We start from the raw sequence: 21,547 nt of genomic DNA, 5'->3' as shown, positions 1-21,547 counted from the left end.
TTCAACACCCATTTCTCATGAGACTATTCAGCAAGCTAGGTATAGAAGGAAATTTTTTTAACCAGATAAAATTCATTTACCAAAAAAAAAAAAAATGTGAGCCAACACCATATTTAATTACGAAATATTGAATGCTTTTTGCCTCAGAACAAGGGATGAATGGCCACTTTTATCATATCTGTTCAGCACTTTACTGTAGGTACTAGCCATTGCAATAAGGCAACAAAAAAAAGGCATAAAGATCAGCAAAGAAGAAATAAAAATTATTTTTAATGTTTAGATCTCATGAGGTATACGTCGAATATCACAAGGAATCTACAAGTAAAATCCCTAGACCTAATTTATGTCATTTTAGCAAGGTTGCAAGACATGAGGTTATCATATAAAATCAATTATATTTTCATTTAAAACAGCTTCAATTAGAAATTAAAATTAAAGCAATGCAACTTACAACAGCAACAAAAAACATCATTGTCTTAGGAGTAAATATAACAACAGATGTGCAATATCTCTACACTGAAATGACTGATAAAAATTAAGACCTGGATAAATGGGGAGACATTTTCTATGTTCATGAATTGGAAGACTTCATACTTTTAAGATGTCAGTAACCCCAGATTGACCTACAGATTCAATGCACTATCAAACATAATCCTATCGCGCTGATAATCTAACTCCCTAAATGTATGTGGCATTAAAAGGATCTAGAACAGTGAATGCAGTTAGGAAAAATGACAACAAATCTAGAGAAATGCAGTACCTTATTTCAAGAATTACTGTAAAGTTATATTACCCAAGACAGTATAGTACTGGCCTAAACATTAATGGAACAGAGTCCAGAAAAATACCCACACTTACAACAATTATTTAGTTTTTTTAAAAAGTCGCTAAAGCAGTTCAGTATTGAGAAGAACAAATTGAGACAGCATAGGGACTTGGGCCTGGGGCCAAAGGATGGCTAGGAGGAACGCCTGATAAGCTTCATCCTCTACACGAAAATGTGGAAGTAGCATATTATTATCTTTCTCCTAATTGCTTACTTCCACAAAGACGTGGCAACTATTCTGCATGTGTAGTTGATCAATGTTTGGCTGCTATAGGACCTTCCTAGGGTGGCAATAATGAGCAGTCTGCCATCTTGTCCACACAGTGGAAGAGAGAACATAGTTACCAGGCACTTTAGCCAATTAAAGAAAGCCATCCTTTCTCAAAAGCTTACCACTTTCAAAAAGTCCACTTTTTCTTGCAAGCCTTCTTTTCCCCAGCTTATAAAAGCAGCCAGGCAGAGCCAGCTCTGAGTCAGTTTGGAGGCCCTTCCTTTCCTCTGTGCTGCCTCCCCTGTGCTCAAGCATAACCTTAATAAAATGTGTCTGGAAATTTTTCTGGGGTTTCCTCTTGATTTCTATCTTGAGGAAACCAAGAATCCCAATGCTGGTAACAAAATGGCAGTGGAAAAACTGGCTATAAATATGGAAAAGTAATGAAACTCAACCTCTGCCTTACATCATAAACAAAAATTAACTTGAGAAATATGATTGATATAAATGTAAAATAATGTATATTGTATATTTATACAATGAAAAACAGTAATAAAAAGGAACAGACTATTGATACATACATCAATATGAGTGAATTGCAAAATTTTTGTGCTGAATGAAAGAGTACATACTGTATGATTCCACTTACATGAAGTTCTAGAACAGGCAAAACCAGCATTTGAAAAAAAAAATCAGAATATCTGCTGAGGGTGTGGGTTGGATGTGGCAGGGAATGAGCCATTAGGGAAATTTCTGAAGGGATGGTAATGTTCTATATTTTGATAAAGTTTTGGGTTACATGGTGTATTCCTTTGTCAACACTCATTGAATGTTACACTTAAGATTTCTGCATTTCATTTTATGTAAATTTCCCCTTAGGAAAAGAACTGTAAACACACATTTAACTCTAGTGGATGATTTAAGCCTAGTTGATGATATGCTTTATGCAGTATTTGCCAATGAAATGAACTCATGTCTGCCACTTATTTTGAAATGCATTAAAGAAAATAAGATGAATTGATCAATGGATATATATATATAATAAAATAGGTATTGTAAATTTTTAATTCTAAAATATGCATAATGTATACTCACTGTATCATTTTTCCATTTTTTATGTGTGTATGTGACTCAAAGATTTAATTGTAAAATGTTGGTAAAAAAAACAACCAAACAGGAATAGATAAATATGGTTATAATGATAAAGAATTGTCTCTAAGATATAGCAAGTGAAAAAAATCAAAGTACAGATGCTTCCCTTTGCAAGATATAGATATAGATATATTTTATGTGTGTGTTTGTGTGTGTGTGTGGTTTTATGTGTGTGTTTGTGTGTGTATCTTGTATTCTACCCATAAAATATCTTTGGAAGGACAGACAAGAGACTATTAATGGTGGTTGTGTTGTGGCTGCTTCAGAGCGGAGGGACTAGGACTAAAGAAAGACTTACATTTCATTGTATACCATTCTATACTGTATGAAATTTTATCATAATAATGTATAATGTCTTTTTTCTCAAAAGAGATCTATGTAATATCTTAAAAAATAAGGAAGATAATACAAATAAAAATTAATCCTGACATCACCTTCTCATCTCTATTTAATGAGCTAGCAATGGGCAAATCTTATTAGAAGACTAGGGCTTGGAATCCAACAAGGACTTGCCTGTGCTACTTATGTGGGCAGGCAAGTAATCAATTTCAGGAAGATCAGTATACACATACTGACATGCCTGTGTGGACTTTAGACAAGTTATTTAAATTCTCTGGGCCTTTGTTGCTCATCTGTAAAATAAAGATAATAATATAAGGCTGCAACTTTGAATTAAATGGCATATGCAAATACATAGGTGGAACGAGGTCTATTCACAAGTCTTAATTCCCAAAATAGAGTGGTAAAAGAATTTATTGAAGATCATTCGGTTTGCTGGATTTCAATGAAACAAGGTACATTTCTTCAAAAGAGTCACCATAGAAATCCAAATGCTCAGGAAACCATTGATAAACTGCCAGAATAAATTTATTAACCTGAGTGACTGCTGCATCCTACGCACGCTGATAGTGCAGTTTCAGTTCATTCTTAATGAACGCTTGATATCTGAATGCCTGGGAGTCTTTGTTCGGGTTAACTCAAGTCTTAGGCCATGTTTCCTGCCCTTACTACATTATTAAGGCCAAGAAGTATTCTTTCGGTGTTCTGAAAATCAATTTCCAATGTATGTTGGGGGAGGGGCTTCCCCCCATACCAACAAACAATTCTCAGACATCGGCAGGGTGTCAACTCAATTCTGATACTATGTACCCAAAGATTGCCTCCGATTCCATAGATTAAGGGCTCAGTCCTACAGGACCACTTCACTAACCCACAGCTGTTACCTGTATTTCTAACCGACTGGTTACAAATCAGAGGTTCCCAAAGACCATCTACTCAGGTTTGATCAATTTGCTAGAGTGGCTCGCAGAACTCAAAAAACACTTTGCTTATAAAATCACCAGTTTATTATAAAAGGATATATAACTCAGGAATTGCTAGATGGAAGAAATAAATAGGGCAAGGTGTAGGGGAAGAGCATGGAGATTCCATGCTCTCCCTGAGCGCTCTTCCCAAATCTCCATGTATTCACCAACTCTGAAGCTCTCCAAACCCAGTCCTTATGGATTTTTATGGCTCCATTACATGGGCACAATTGATTAAATCATTCACCATTAGAGAGTGAACTCAATATCCAGCTCCTCTGCGGGTGGAACTGAAAGTTCCAACCCTCTAATCACATGGTTGGCTCCACTGACAACCAGCCCCCATCCTTAGCTGACTTTCCAAAAGTCACCTGATTAATATAACAAAAGACAAGTTTAAGGTCTCATCACTTAGGAAATAATAAGGGTTTTGGAAGCTGTGAACCAGGACCATGGAGGAAGACCAATTATATATGAGAAATATATTTTGGCTATCTGCTATGAATGATAATATTGCAAGTACTTAAAAATTATAGAAAAAATTCCATTAAACTAGTAATTAATATTTTCTGACACTTTATTTATCTAGAAAAATTATTTATCCAACAACTATTTCTCCAAAGATTTCAGTTTTATAAGGTTTAATTACCTGCTGGAAGGTTGTAGGTATATGACACAACCATAGTGGCATATACAAAATGCACATACATGTCTGGTTCAAATTTAATTTTACATATTTCCACATTTGGCTCTATACAAGGAAGAAAGGTCATTAGTAGGTAGGGGAAGGCAAATAGCTTTTCTGTGTTCTCATTAACCTAATATATAGTGGTGTTCCTGGTAATCTGGGTGTTTTTATTAGATCGATGTTTGATTAATTCAGCACATATTTATTGAGAACCTACCTAGTATGTGTCAGGTACAGAGAAGAAAGTGCTGTGAAAGAACTATTAGGTTCTTGCTTTGTGAAGTTTGTTTTCTAATTGGGAAAGATAGACAATACACAAGTAAACATATACATAATAACTTTAGATAGTGTTAACTACTGTGAAGAAAATAAAAGAAGATGTTGGGACAATGACTTAAAGTGGAGCCAGGGCATCTTTCTCTAGAGTGACTTGGAAAGCCTATTTGAGGGGGTGACTTATGAGCCGAGACCTGAATGATGAGAAAAGTTAGCTATATGTAGATTTGGGGGAAGACATTTCCAAGAGAAGGAACAACAAGCAACAAGGACTGGTTCTTAAATACCCACATACATTAAAACCTTCCTGAGTACTGATTTAAATGACAATTTCTGAGCTCCGACCCCACCATTCAGTAGATCTGAGAATTGAGCATCCAGATCTGCATTTTAGCAAGCTTTATGGCCACCGCAAGGCATTTCTGATTCTGGTGGTCTATGAACCACATTTTTAGAAACACGAATCTAGGGCCTGCTTCTTGGTATGTGGGATGAATTTTTATACTGAAGCCTAAGATGGAATGGGGAATTCAGAGCCATGGGCCTAGATAAAAAAGATCCATAGAACCTTGTAACCCTAGAGGCATGAGTGATAATGGAGCAGGAAGGCTAGGGGGGATCGTGTAGGTTTGCTAATCAAGGCTTGAGAGGGGATGGAGGTAGAGAGATCAGCTAAAGTAGGTGGTGTAGGCCACAGGTTTAGTCACACAATGTTCCAATTAGCAGAAATCAGTACATCCTTGAGATCTACAAGAGTTGAAGCCTATTCCTGAGGCAGGCTGCTCTCTGCCTTGTTTCATACTTCCTGCTGTGTGTGGGTGGCTCTGAGCTTATAGATATTGATTGAAGACAGGAGGGCTTCAGAAGCCTGCAGGTGTACTCTGTCTCTGAGGGAGAAAAATGTTGAGAGGCGAAATTTTACCAAAATTTTACCCTTCGCATTGCTTTATCTCACCAGTCGAACCATCTAAATGTTGTTGACAGAAAAACTTAGGTAAGGAGGAGATGCAATCCACTTTTTATTTCCAACCCTGGTGATAATAATGAGCTTTACCACATTCTAATCACTGATTTCTGCCTGGAGGAATGTCTTGGCTTTTCCAATTAACAATAATCTAATATGTTATTGCGTATCCTTTATTCTTTTTCTTTGAGCTTATCCAATTATTGCATACTGCTTTTGTTTTCTTAGTCCTAAACACTAGTTTTATTATTTTTCTTGTGAGATTTTTCCTATTTATAAAGTATTTCCAGTCGTATTTAAAATCATGATAAAATACTTTGTATTTTTGACATATATTTAAAGATTATATAAAGTATCATCTCTTCGTTACTTGGGGAATAATGCACGTTACAGAATATTGCTTTGAAAAATTTTTTAAACAAACCAGTTTTATTTGTTTAAACTATTATCAATTCAAGGTATATGCTATTTAAAGTAAATTACGTCTTCTTTGCCAGTCAATGGCTTTAGAAGCAAACTATTTTGTTAATTGAATAATCAGTCCAGGAGCCATTCTGCACTTTCCTGCCTTTCATAGAGTGTGGGACTCAACCCATACAAGAAACATATGAATTCACCATATTTCCAAAATATTTTAGAAAGAAATCAACCACTGGCACAAAATTTTCCAAGGTGCCACTTAACCTATTTTTATTGAGTAATAATGATCTGCTACACATTGTAATTAGTGTCTTCTAAACAGTGCTTAAGGTCCGTACCTCATAATTTACTGTTGCAATGTTTCACAGTTCCCAAATGTACCTGTAAGTTTCTTGAAGGCAGAAAATGTATATTATACCTTTGTCTACCCCCATAATAGCAACAAAAAGTTAGAGTCACAGTCAAAGGTAAAGTGATTGATGTTTCTGCACCATTTCTCCTTCAATTCACTGGCTACATTTGTGCTATATGGTTCTGAGTATAAATCCAATGAAATTAATCTTAACCCACTTGGTCATCCATAATTGCACTGATATCATGCTTTGTCCCCTCTGTGGGCTCTTAGATAGGCTTACTGATCTGCTGATGGGAGAAAAAAAGAAGTATAGATTAGACACATTTATTCTAACAATTTTTCCAGACTCCATTAAAAAAAAAAAATTCTATAGCCTAGAGACTAAAGGACAATTTTCCTGACCACTTTATTAACAGAACTCATCAGCTTTGTTTCATTGATTTCGTTTATATAATTTCTGGTCTAACAGAAGAAATGTAACCTCCAAACCATTTATTACTAGAGGATTACACTTTTAATCAGGTTGTGTACTTTGAAAAAAGTTATACGTGCTAGAATATCCCAATTACTTACCAACCCACCCTTCCCAAGGGATTGGGCAGTTCACCTCACTGCAATAAATCATTGCCTTATACAAATTATTAGCAATGTGTCTGTGAGCACTCTCATTCCATTAAAATTTGCTGAAAAGCTCTTCAGTGGATTTGTGCTTATGTAAGAGACTGTTGATCTAACTTCACCTGCGAAAATGTGGAATAGGCTAGTAAATTTTGAACTTACAATTGGAAGAACTGGTTCTAGAATTGACCCCATCACTTATAAGTCAAGTAACCTTGGTCAAGTCATTGTACCTCTCTAAGGCTTTGACCCTGTAAAATGATAGTGCTGCCTGCCCTCTGACCTTGCAGGGCTGTGAGGATTTATAAGCTTTGTAAGCAGCTGAGCATAACACACATTGCAATGATGCTAGCTATACTGTTTACCCTTACCTTGAGCTGTTTTTTGCACATACATTTTTGAGCATTAGTTTTCCTGAGGGAGATTTTAGTTTCTAAATAAATAAAACTTAAAGCCCGACTGGCTGGAATTTGTTTCATTCATGGAAACATTGTCCAACTCTCTTTAGAAATGTGCCTCCGCCTCCTCTCTAACTTAGCTACCTTCATTCCAACTACTGCTTTCTCCATGCAATTCCTCCCCATTCTTTCAGACCCATTTTAAATTTAGTTTCTTAGTGATGTATCCACACCACAATGACTTCTTCCTACACTAAACTCCAAGAGATTTTATGATGGTCTAAACTATTTGATCAACACTACTTCCTCTAGCAATCTTTTCCTGACCACACCCACCAGGCCTATGTCACGAGACCTTCATTTGTGTTCCTAGAGGCACTTGGGCATATCTCTTTTATAGCACCTATAACATATCATGTTTTAAAGAGCATTATGAGATATAGCTGACATAAAATTGAATAAAATGATATTTCGATCACTTATTTATTCACCACAAAATTAAGAATAATGGTATCATCAATATATTGAAGCCTCCGAGGAATTCCCCCTAATCCTCAGAGATAGCTACTACTGTAAATTGATGTCCATTATTCCATGTAATTCAATATCATTTAACTGCACATACATGTAGAACTATATAACATACAGTATTATTGGTATGTTTTAAAAACCTTAAATAAAGTTATACTGGAACTATCCTTCTGTGATGTGGACTTTTACTCAATGTTGTTTGTGAGATTCCTCTATTTCATATCCTTGAGTATACTACTATGTAGTCATCAACCCTTCTAACTGATGGATTTTTTTTTCAAAACATGTTTTAAAATAATTATCCTTTGAACTTTCTTATACTTGTCTTTTGCTGCACATGTATGTATATTTCTATAGAGCGTATACATGGAAGGGAATTGTTGGGTCATAAAGTATATATGAGCTAACTTTAGCAATATTGCCAAATTGCTTTCCAAAGCAGTTGTATGAATTTATACTCCCATAATAATTGCATGGGATTTACCCTTGGTCTACATACTCTCCAACACATAGTATGGTTAGACTTTGAAATTCTTATGGATCTGGTGTCAATCTAGATCCACACTTCATTATTTTCTGTTCTGCTACGTGGTCCAGGATTTTGAACTGTATGCAAGACAGCAAAGGGATCCCTTGCCTTTGACTTCTATTTGGTTTTACATGGGGAGCAAAAGAAGGGAGAATCAGAGAGCAGAATTTTCATTCCTCTACTCCGCTCTCTGTGGAGTCACTACATCATTAGTTAGAATTATACCTTTATCATTTCTATTGGAGCGACCTTTTCCTGATTTGCAGGAACCCTTTACATATTCTGGATACTAATCCCTTTTTTGTTGTCATTATGTGCATTTCACGTATTTTCTCCCAATGTGTGGTGTGTCTTTTTACTTAAAAAAAATATATTTCATATGAACTTTTTAAAAAATTACAGTGGTTCTATTTATGAAGTTGTTTCTTTTACAATGTATGTTTTCTTTGTCTCCTTAAAGAACTATTTCTCTACTCCAAAGTAATAAAGATATTTTTCTGAATTTTCTTCTAGAAGATTAATAAGTTTTGTTTTTCACATTAGACTTTTAAGCCACTGAGAACTGAGTTTTATATGTAGGGTAAAATAGAAATCCACATTTACTTGATGGTCATATGGGTAGCCAATTTTTCTAGAACAAGTATTGAACTATTATCCATATTATCCTACTATGAAACACTTCATGTTTCTGTTTCATGATATTCTTCCTTCTCATTCCAGGTTTAGTGAATGTGCAGATGAAGCGAAAACTCACAATTCACTTTATTACCTGATTATGTAATAATTTGCTGTTGCTGCCAAAACAAATTACCACAATCTTGAAGGCTTAAAACAACACAGATATATTCACTGAATTGTAAATTCTGGAGGCCAGAAGTCTAAAATCAGTTTCACTGGGATGAGACCAAGGTGCCAGCTGGGCCAAGCTCCCTCTGGAGGCTCTAGGAGAGAATCCATTTCCTTTTTCTTTCTAGCTTCTAGAAGCCTGAATTCCTTGCGTTCATTGGCTCATGACTGCTTTCTCCATGTCCAAAGCCTTAGCAACTTCAAATCTCTTTCTGCTAAGGTTGTCATAGTCTTCTCTCTTCTGTAGTAGAATCTGCTCTGCCTCTCTCTTATAAGGGCACTTGTAATTACATTTAGGGCCCACCTAAGTAATCCAGGATAATCTCCCCATCTCAAAATCCTTAATTTAACCACATTGGCAAAGCTTCTGTTACTAAAAGGTAACATTCACAAGTTCTAGAGATTAGGACTTGGATATATTTGGGGGCTATTATTCAGCCTATCATACTCTCCATTAGTCCTGTGAATTTCTTGAGGGCCTATGGTCTTATTAGCTTTTATACTTCTAGTGCATCAAAAGTAAGAAATGTTTGGAAAACATTTTTTTCCTAATAAAAAAGATTTTGTTTCATCTCTGTGATATGATTGTTAAGTCCTTCAAGGAAGACTTTGTATCTTTAACTTCTTTTATCTTTCCAATGGATCACAATAGCATAGATCCCTAATAAATTCAATACTCTTGAGCCAATATGGTAGAGTAGAAAGAAATTTAGAATCCAGTCTTGGTTGTATCATTTTTTAGCAATGAATTTTAGGGAAAATTTATTTTTACTTCTCTGGAATTCTCTTTCTTCATTGATAAAATGAAGAGGTGAGAGTAAGCCTAGCTGGTGAGAACCAAAGCTCCACACTTCTGATTCATACAGAGTATTTCTACTTTTATCTATTTTATATAACTACTGTTTTTTTTTATACAAAATTTTGTTTGAAAAAATAAAAAGTTCAGTTTTTAAAAATTTTTTTGAAAATTACTGCTTTCATCACAGTCCGTCATGGGGATACTGAAACTCAGAGAGTTGTACTGCTTTGCCTCTTGAATTTACTTTCTGAAACCACTGCCTTAAAACCATCTGTTGAAACCACTGCCTTGAAACCATTGGGTTGAAAAGGTCATTAGAACCACTTGTGTCCTTATCCTGGGAGTTACTAACATTCTCTCTTGTCTTAACACACAAAGGACAACTGTGTAAGCTCTACAATATCATATGAATATGTGATCAGTAGCATTTTTCCTATAAGCAGACTAAGATCCAAATCTGCAGTACAGTCCTATCAAATTGCAAATCACAGCAATCATTTGGAAAGAAAGGATAAAGGAACATCCTATCAGTCAATGAAATAAGAAAACACTGTATTCAGTGTGGTGGGTGGTACAAAATGCTTCTTGAAAGCAAGAATGCTGCCTTATTCCTATTCATATGCACATATTTATATTGAATAAATGACACAGTATGTGCCCCAAACGGATTTATATCTTAGTTAGTATATTACATCATATGCACAGCTTTAATCTATCTGCACCGGTAAGAAAGCCAAGCTGATTAGATTCGGTATAGGCCAATATTTTCAGTTACTCAGATATGACTTACATTGTCTCTCTCTAAATGTCACCATAGAGGTCCTAGGTCTCACTGTCATATATCCCAGAGTTGGTCAATAAAATTAGTGATAAGGAAGATCTTAGCTTTTTCTTTGTGTATTTACTTAGCTTTCCTGAAAAATAAAATAAAATCTAAGCTTCATTTTGTTACAAGAGAAAGAATTTTGTTTAGTTATGCTGATCACTTACTGTCTGTGTAAACTTAAGGAGTCCCTTTCTATTTTAGTGCATCATTTTCCCATTTTTAAAATGAAAAAAAAATAGATGAAATTATCTCTGAATTCCTTGTCAAGTTCAAGCCTCTATAATTTATTATTACAGGAAAGTAAATGTGTCACTTCAACTTACTGAATTGGTTTTCTTAGCTGTCTATAAAATCAAAAATTATTTATTTAATGCTTACTAGGTGAAATAATTTCACCCAGAAAGAAAAAAAGAAGCAGCAGAAAAGTGTTGATTCTGTCAGTGATAGATAATATTACTCGTTGGCACAGATTGTGATTTTGTGCCAAGAGTAACCATGGCAACATAGGTTAAATTGACTAGTGCCCTATTGTAAAGTGTCAAAGTCTTAATATCCTCCTCTGCAGAAATGATAAGGAAGTAAGAAACATGCCACTCATTTCTAAAGCTCATTTTTGTTAAAATTAATGCAGTAAGCTGGGTAATTTCAATGGACTTTTCAGAAATTCTGTGACAGATCATTTAAGGGTAGAAGAGCAATCTAACTACTACCAACAAAACTAGATTAACATTTTAAATGCCCCATTCCATCCAGATAACTTATATCAATAGCTGAGTTCTTGAAGAATGTGGTAATCAAGAATTTTAATTGTAAGCTTTTTTTTGTAAAAGTGAAGTCCAGTTAATTTTTAAAATGATTAAAATCAGGAAATAATTTATTTTTTAACTGCATCATTAATAGTATAAGAAAAGGTGAACCAAATGGTTTATCTTATCAGTATGTGGGGGAAAAATTTAAAAATAAACCACATATCATGAAAAAGAATTTTTCAAAAGGCAGAAAAATTTAGAAATACCATTTAAAGAAATCACTTGAGATATAAATGAAATTAATTGCATTACAATTAAACACTGGTTATTTTATCATAATTTCATTTTTATGTTATAGCCATCTGTTATAAACCATAACGACTTTAACTATAATGTCTATAGTTAACAAGCTATATTTGTTAACAATTTGAACTGCTTCCCAGATAAAGATGTTTGAATATTTCTTATCAGTTCCTTAGTATGACACATTAGAATTGATGCTTCTCTACATGCCCTGCACACAAAGACTCTCCTGAATTTTCCCCACTTATGTCAAGTCTCTAATCCTTCCTTAGCTCCTCTTACTCTCATTTCAAAATTTACAAAGAAGACGCGAGAAGATCAAAGCCATCTTTCACGAATTCTTTCGAGGCCTTTCCCTTCCACTTCGGAAGTCCTCTGTTCTCTCTCTCTCTCTCTCTGTCTTCTCTCTCTCTCTCTTCTCTCCCCCCCCCCCGCAGTTGAGCAAAAGAATTGTATTCTGCCACTTCTTTGATTTCTCCCAAGCATACTCTACTGTCCTTGTTGTCTTCACTTCTTATACTTCCATCTTTAGCACTCATTTTTCATCTAGACTCCAGATCAAACCTTACCAACTTCTGCAAGGCTGTTTTTAGGTAAATGTTCCTTACACTCCTTAAACTCAATGTTTTGTAAATAAAACTCACCATCGCCTTATAAACCCTTATCCAACATGCTGCCCCTCCTGATTTCTTCATTTTATTTAATGGTACTACACAGTTACTATATGTCATCTTGAACCACATCTTAAATCATTCCTGCCTCTCACCATCCCCTACATCCAGGTAGTCACCAAGTTCTTTCGATTGTAAGACTTGATGGCATCTGACCTGTGCTTTGTGGTCAAGTTAATATAATTCGAGCCATCATTCTTTCCTAATATTACTACAAATGCCTCCTAAGTCATTCTTCTTTTTCTATTCTCATTTCCATCCATTCTATCATTCATGCTATCATCACGGTGTTTTCTTAATATATAACTCTAATTATGTCATGCACCTATTCAAGCACTTTTGCTGGATCCACAGAATAAAACCTAAAGTAATTACCATGTTACTCCACATTCTCAGCAACATGGCCTTCCTATCAACTTTGCTTTTTAGACCTACTTAATAGCTTCTGTTCTAGAGATGATCTCAAAAAAATCCTGTGTTTGTGGACCTTGCCATCTCTGTCTGCAGTTTTGTTCTCATGTCTCTTTGTCAAATCTCAAGGTTGGTTCCATTTTCAACTCTTGCATGAAGACTTTTTTTAATACCTCTGTTTGAAATTTGTCTTTCCTGCTTTGTGTTCCCTTCATCCTCCACTTGTTTTTATGAGGTTTTCCTTATAGTTGTTATGTTCTGGCGAATTCTGGCACAATGTAGATAACCTGTGTGTTTGGAGTGAATTGGATTAATACATAACTGATATAATACACTATGGGTCATGATAATATCATGTTGTACCATGCGAATTCACGGTTTCCCGAGGTAAAAAAAATAATTGATTATCAATTGGTTATTTCACATGGTTTAACCCAATATTTAGCTCTATAATTGAACTTTCTATTATTTCTTTTTTCTGGAAATGAATTTTCACAGAATAGCTGGGTCATGATATAGTTAGTTTGAGTGTCATAGTTCTTACAGTTAGAATAGAGAATGTTTATTAGACATTCTTATTTTACCTTTTCAGCACCATCATTTTATTCCCTAGATCAGTTCACCTAAATCATTAAACTAAGGTTGTGTATGTTCAAGGCTAACAACCAAACACAGCGCGTCACTAAAAAAAAAAAAAAAAAAAAAAAGCAAGCACATGTACTTAATGGAAAACAGTAATTTTGGGCCCAAAATCATATGGTCAAACATCCCAGTTCAATGGAAGAGTTTAATTTTGGTTCAGCTAATCTAGTTCCACTGAGAAGATACTACCACATTCTTGCTGCACTTTAAAAATGAACTGAATTTTAATTCTCCCCTTTAAATTCATGATGTTCTATTTATAGGAATTACCAAAGAGAATACACTTGTGTAACCTCTCTTTAATGTACTGCACTACACCAAGCCCATAGAGGTAAATGATTTCGTGAAAATAAATGTCCTACAGGATACCTGCCAGTCGTTGTATATTTGAGTTACACTTTGCAGTTCTCCAATTACGAAATATGTTCTTTGGAAGTCAAGAATCACTGGAAAGTATATGGTTTTATTGTTCTATATCTAAAATGTTATTTTTTATTATCCTGGCCAATTAATCTCCTTAATGGTCATAATCCATTTTCAACTGTGTCTCAGATGTTATATCGTTCTGGTAATTTTACATACTAGCATATTATGGGAAGAATAGAATGATTCTTTAAACTTGACCAGCTAATGTACAATTCTATACAAATGTTCAATAAATTATAATTTAGAAATATGTCATTTTTAAGTCATATATCCTTAAATAAAATCAGGCATGTATTCTTTCTCTCTTTGGATTCTGAAAGGAAAGAAATAGGTGCCTTGCCAGCTTGCATTCTGAAATAATTTTTATGCTCAACCTATGTATCTGAGCCAGCATGACAACCTTAAAAACTCTTTTCCCACTCATTGCCAAAGCTGCAGCTGCATTAAACAGAGGCTCAGTAAATTTCTCTGAGCTCCACCTGCAACTCTCCATCATCTATTTTGCTCTGGCACTATATTGCAGGTCTCTATCCCACTTTATTATTCCTAGATTCTGCCAATCTGCCTCACTCTCTTGTTTGCAGTCCTTGGTTGGATTGTATGTTTATCTAGCTTTAATTTTGAGTCTCCCCTTCTCCAATACTGTTACTCAACACTCTGTAGACCAAGGGCCAGATCCCTACACCTTTGGGATTATAGCCCAGGTACAACAGCCAAGGCCTCGGCTTGTCCAAAAACAGAGTTCAGACACTCTGCCAGATCTAATACTGACTCCTGTGACCACAAAACCAAACTCACATGCCAATGCTTTTGAAAGTTATCAAAATCCAGGAATAATGGCAGATGCATTTTGATAACTAAAGATGTTACCAAAAAAAAGTGTGTGGCGGGGAGGTATCGACAAAATGATTTGAAGTCAGTGTATGTAAATTTGAGTCCCTGCTTATCCACATACTAGCTGATGACACTAGACAAGCTCTTAACTTCTAGAGGCTTCTATTCTGAACACCTTCCCTGCCAATTTCTTAGAGATGTTGTGAGAACAAAACAAGATAACAGAAGCAAAAGCACTTCTCAAGAAAAGGAAAATTATCCTTATTGAAACAATAAGGACAAATAAGTAACATTTTGAAAAGACTGAATCCTTTGACACTTCACAAAGTGGCTAAGAAAATAATTATCTAAATCATAAAGGTAATGCAGTAAACCTAGTTTCCTGTAGTTCATAAAGCCTCCTAGCAAAGGTGATTATTCATGTTAACTGGCTGTTGAAATTTTTTATTTATGATTTCTTCCATTACACCATCACTCTAATTTCTTACATGTAGAAATGGCTGCCTTTATATTTCATGTCTTCTTTCCAATATCAAGACTAATATAGCACAGTGACATGAATAATAGCCAATCTGCTATAGCACAAACTACACCTCATAACATGATTCATTGATGCAGTTTTGGTATGCGATGTTTCTTGATTTGAAGTTCTGGAGGTCTATGGTTTCCCTGTATATTAACTTTGGACATGTCTTGTCAGTATTCTAAAGCACAGTGTCTTTGGACTGAAGAGATGCTGTATTTTGAGAGACAAGGAGTTGAATGTTTAGATAGAATTATGTTTTGTAGACTAAATCAATCCTTTTCTATGTTTTCATGCCATAAGAAATAACTGTCAGTTTACATAATTATTGATTTCACAAAGTATTCCATTGCTTTTCCTTAATTTTCTTTTTGTAAAGAAAAAGGCTGAGTTAGTAGAGCTATCACCAAAAGCCTTTTAACTGAATGAATAGTCTATGAAGTAATCAGTGGTCATGCTGAGGGCAATCCCATTTATGGTCTGTCTGCTTACTTACAGCTAAAAAACAAAAACAAAACAAAACAAAACCCCAGCACTTTCTGGGAGATTCTTTCTTCAAGTCTGCGAGATATTCTCTTTGTTCTAGGACATCAACCATTTTCATATCCCTATACTTCTAAAGTCACGTGTCTATAGAAGAGTCAATTCTCTATTTTTAGCCGTGCTAATGGCCAATTTTTTACACAATGGAGCAACCTGACCAGACAGTGACCTGAAACAGCATGTTAAGACAGAGGACATGTAGACTTGCCGTAACAATCCAAAAGACTGGCTGTTAAAGCTATACCTGGTAACGGTTAAATTTAGAGCTGTTTAAAGATGGCACCCACAGCACAACTTTGGGAGAGTTATTTTTAGCTCAGTTTCAGATAGATGTTGAATTCATGCTCTAGGACAATAGAGCAAGGCCTTTTATGGGCTGAGGTTGACATTGAAACTGATTGATACATATTTTTGAGCCCTTGTCATGTGTCCAACGCTGGCAAAGTGACTGAATTGTTTGATGAGTTAGAAGGCAAATGCTGAGTTTTAAAGCACAGATCAAATTAATGAAGTAAAAAACTAAAATGAAACGGTTGGGCAAATAAGCCTGAGATGCCTTAAAATTCCCCCGAGCAGTGTGTCTGAAGAGCAGGCTGGGAGACAGGACACAACAAGGGGCAACGAGAGCCATGGTACATATGGCCTCAGAATGGGATGGGACAGTGAGCTGGTCATCCTGTCTGTTTCATCTCATAGTCACTAGCTCCCTTAGGAGGGAACTCTGAGTGCCTCAATTCTCTTTTGCAGATAGGCAAATTAGTCAGTTAGTAAATATAAACTGCCTACTGTGTACACTCTTCTCTAGGTACTGTAAGAAGGAGATACAAAGAAATAAGTAATGTGGGCTCCAGATTCTCGTTTGCTTATAGTCTATTTAGGGAGTGCAGATATCTATGCATAACAATCCTACACTAAAAGTTTGTGCCATGTGCCAAATGAGAGCTATAGCTTATAAAAGTTATAGAAGTTTATAATTCCTCATATGTTTGGACCAATTTTCACCTTCCTTCCTTGACTTCACAAGCTAGGGTAAGTTCTTTTAGTATAGGCTATTCTAGTATCCCCACTTTCCTTCTTAGTTCTCTTTTGGAGTCTGTAAGGCTCTGTAATTATTTTATTTCTAGCCACCTCCTTTATATAAACCTATATATAGTCAACGTGAAAGACCAAGGAAACTTTTCTGCTTACCACTGTATTTCCAGCACCTAGCACAGTGCTTATTTTCCTTCTCAAGTACTTAATTTAGTATATTTTCTAATATTTATTTATAGTTAACTTTAATTCAATATAATTTACATACGACAAACTGAATTCCTTTAAAATGTACAAATTTCGATAGGTGCCTACAGCCATGGAACCACCACCACAGCCAAGATACAGATCATGTCCACCACCCGCAAAAGTTCTCTTGAACCCCTTTGCAATTTGTCATTACTTCTGATCTTAGACCCAGGCAACCACTAATGTTTCTGTCTGAATTTTCTAAAATTTCATACACATGGAATCATATAGTACATACCCTTGTATCTAGCTTCTTTCATTCAGTGTAATGTTTCTGAGAATCTTTCATTTCACTGTGTTTCCACAATAATATTTATGCATTCTAGGGAAGCCCCTGGGTCCCCACCAACTCCTGCGCCCATTCCCGGTCCTCAGACCTCAAGCACTTTTGCACCTTTTCCTTCGCTCCAGAAAGTCTCAGGAAAGAGTAAGACTTCCCTTCAACAGATGATTGCCTGGCAGCCCAGAACTGACCCCTGCCTATTCCTATCATCTATGGTCTCCCACACTTCTTTGCAGTTATCAACCACAGCCAGGAGTCATACCCAGAATTCACAGTCTGTTACCAAACAGATTGGATAAAACATGGTGGAGTGAGAAACGTCACCAGATCTCTCCTCTTGAAACGACAATAAGCTGAACATCTAAAACTCAACAAAAAAGCACCCAAACTGCACACCAGCACATCTGAGCGTGGGATGTGCACATAAGAGCTACCACAGGTCAGAACCCCGGGTGTCAGGTAGTGGACTGATAAAAATAAAGAAGCTGCCTCTTCCAGCCAGAGTTCCCTGCAGGAGGAGGGGGAGGAGAGAAGGAGCAGTGACTTCCTTGAAGAGCCCACCCTGTGAGTGCTGTGAGCTCCACACGGCCGGCGGCAGTGCCCAGTCATCAGGGAAGAAGACAGAAAAACAAGGATGGCAGAGAAGTGGGGATGTGCTAATGGCCAATTTTTACACAATGGAGCAACCTGACCAGCTAGTGACCTGAAACAGCATGTTAAGACAGAGGACATGTAGACTTGCTGTAAATTTGAGAAACAACAGTTGAGTTTTACCATCCACAGTTGCAAAACTGAGGCTGAGCTGCAGCCCCCAACCCCCAACCCAAAGGACCCCTCCCCCATACCCTCTGAGACTGATCATGGTGGAGTTAGGAAATCTGAGAACAACACCACTGAAACTATCGCTAACACTGACAGGAACTGAGATTGAGAGTAGCGAGCATGATTAAACATCTATAAGGGGAAAATAAAGACATTATTAAGACTTTATATAAAGCAAAGATCCAAGAGGCTTAGACGACCCCTGCTGAAAACCAAAAGAAAAACACCTTCTTTGTAACGGGCTAGAGACCATTATATAATAAATCTTTCTGGGGGAAAAAAATGCAGAACACTCTTCCATTAATGCCCAGGTGAAGAAATAGTCCATTAAACACCACGAACAACCAAGGTGACAAGGCATCTCAGAAATAAAGAGAAAAATCTCCAGAAAATAAGCTTCCAGACATAGAAATATGCGACTTAAATGACAGAGAATTCAGGATGGTACTTCTGAAAAAACTCTGCCTGAATTTCAGGTGAAAAACTAGATGAACAGGATGAGTTCTTCAGCAAGGAGATTGAAACTCTCAAAAGGAACCGAATAGATGTTCTGGAGATAAAGAACACACTGCAAGAGCTGAAAAATGAAATAACAAGCTTGGGAAATAGAGTCGACCAAATGGAGGAAAGGATCAGTGATATTGAAGACAGAAATCTAGAAATAAATCAGAAGGAAGAAGAGAGAAGCTGAAGAAAGAAAAATAATGACAGAGAAATTCAAGAACTAGCTGATATTGTCAGGAGAGGAAACACAAGAATAATGGGAATTCTCGAAGGGGAGGAAAAGGAGCAGGGATTAGAAAGCATTTTAAGACAAATAGTTAATGAGAGTTATCCAAATCTAAGGAATGAGCTGGAGCTATAAGAAGACTTCATATTTCAATAATCACCCTAAATGTAAATGAACTGAACTCACCAATAAAAAGGCACAGAGTTGCAGATTGGATCAAAAAACAAAACCCAACCGCATGCTGCCTCCAGGAGACACATCTCAGTTCCAAAGACAAATATAGACTCAAAGTGAAAGGGTGGAAAATGATATTTCAAGCAAATGGCATTCAGAGAAAAGTGGCAGTAGTGGTGCTAATATCAGACAAAGTAGATTTCAAAATTAAAAAAAAAGGTAAAGAAAGATACTGAGGGACACTTCATAACGATAAAGGGAATCATGCACCAAGAAGACATAACACTTATTAATATCTATGCTTCCAATAAGGGAGCCCGGAAACATGTAAAGCAATTACTAACAGAACTAAAGGGAGAAACCGACCAAAGCACTATCATAGTAGAGAACCTAAATACCCCAATGTCGGTAATGGACAGATCATTCAAACAGAAAATCAATAAGGAAATAACATCCTGAAATGATATATGAGACCAACTGGACATATTTGACATTTACAGAGCCTTTCATCCCAAAACAGCTGCTTATACATTCTTCTCTAGTGCACATGGAACATTCTCAAGGATTGACCACATACTGGGACACAGAGATAGCCTCAACAAAGACAAGAGGGTTGAAATCATATCAACCATATTCTCTGATCATAATCTTTGAAACTAGAGATCAACTGTAAAAAAAAAAAGCAGAAAGAGCCATAAATACATGGAGATTAAACAACATACTACTGAAGAATAACTGGGTCAGAGAAGAAATAAAAAGGGAGATCAAGAAATACATAGAAATGAATGAAAAATAATAGTACAACATATCAAAACTTTGGGGACACAGCAAAAGCAGTCATAAGAGGAAATTACAGGCCTATCTCCAAAAACAGGAATGATCCCAAATAAACAACCGAACACTCATCTTAAAAAACTAGAAAAGAAAGAGCAAATGAAGCCTAAAGTCAGAAGAAGGAAAGAAATAATCAAACTTAGAGCAGAAACAAATGAAATTGAAAACAAAACAAAAATAAAACACAATAGAAAAAAATAAATGCAACAAAGAGCTGGTTCTTTGAGAAGGTTAATAAAATTGACAAACCCCTGACTAGACTTACTAAAAGAAAAAAAGAGAAAGGACACAAAAAAACAAAATCAGGGATGAGAGAGGGGAAATTACGAGAGACACTGCAGAAATACAAAGGATCATACAAGAATACTATGAAAAAATATATAACACCAAATTTAATAACCTAGAAGAAATGGACCAGTACTTAGAAAAATACAACCTTCCTAGACAGAATCAAGAAGATCTGGAAAATCTAAATAGACTGATCAGCAGTATGGAAATTGAAACAATCATCAAAAACCTACCAAAAACTAAAAGTCCAGGACCAGATGGCTTCACCAGTGAATTCTATCAAACATTCAAAGAAGCTTTAATACCAATTCTCCTCAAACTCTTCCAAAAAATTGAGGAGGCGGCAATACTTCCAAACTCATTTTATGAGGCCAATATTACCCTGACACCAAAACCTGGTAAAAGTAAAACAAAAAAAGAAAACTACAGACCAATCTCTCTCATGAACACACACGCAAAAATCCTAAATGAGATGCTCGCAAACCGAATACAGCAACATATTAAAATGATTATACACCACGATTAAGTAGGCTTCATCCCAGGGGCACAGGGATGGTTCAACATATGCAAATCTATTAATGTGCTACCACATAAACAAATTAAAAATAAGAATCATATGATCATATAAATAGATACAGAAAAAGCCTTTGACAAGATACAGCACCCATTTATGATCAAAACACTTAACAAAATCGGTATAGAAGGAAAATACCTTAATATAATAAAAGCCATATATGACAAGCCCTCAGCCAACATTATACTTAGTGGTGAAAATCTAAAAACCTTACCTCTGAGATCAGGAACAAGGCAAGGCTGTCCACTATCACCACTGTTATTCAATATAACATTGGAGATCCTAGCGAGTGCAATCAGGCAAGAGAAAGATATAAAAGCCATCCAAATAGGCAACAAAGAATTCAAACTGTTACTACTTGCGAATGACATGATTCTGTGTATAGAAAACCCTAAAGACTCCACAAGAACACTGCTAGAAACAATAAGCATATACAGTAAAGTTTCTGGACACAAAATCAACGTTCAAAAATCCATAGCATCCCTCTACTCTAATAATGAAGTGTCAGAAAATGAAGTGAAAAAAGTAAGTCCTTTTGCAATTGCAACAAAAAGAATCAAATATCTAAGAATAAATTTAATGAAACATGTGATGGACCTATATAATGAAAACTATAAGAATTTATTAAAATAAATCAAAGAAGATACAAAGAAATGGAAAGATATTCTGTGTTCTTGGATTAGAGGAATCAACATAGTTAAAATGACCTATTACCA

General features: G+C 35.8%; 1 non-coding gene across 1 annotated transcript; it reads right to left on the bottom strand.

The window, feature by feature from the left end:
• Window positions 1–10,165: 10,165 nt before the first annotated feature.
• Window positions 10,166–10,291, bottom strand: LOC120613254 (U6atac minor spliceosomal RNA). Its single transcript, XR_005655640.1, has one exon. It is a non-coding gene; the product is annotated as a U6atac minor spliceosomal RNA (small nuclear RNA).
• Window positions 10,292–21,547: the final 11,256 nt, after the last annotated feature.

The sequence above is a fragment of the Pteropus medius genome, unplaced genomic scaffold (assembly GCF_902729225.1).
Source record: "Pteropus medius unplaced genomic scaffold, Ma_sr-lr_union100, whole genome shotgun sequence".
Taxonomy (NCBI): Eukaryota; Metazoa; Chordata; class Mammalia; order Chiroptera; family Pteropodidae; genus Pteropus; species Pteropus medius.
The sequence above is the reverse complement of the archived record's forward strand: the minus strand, read 5'-3'. Positions and strand labels throughout refer to the sequence as shown.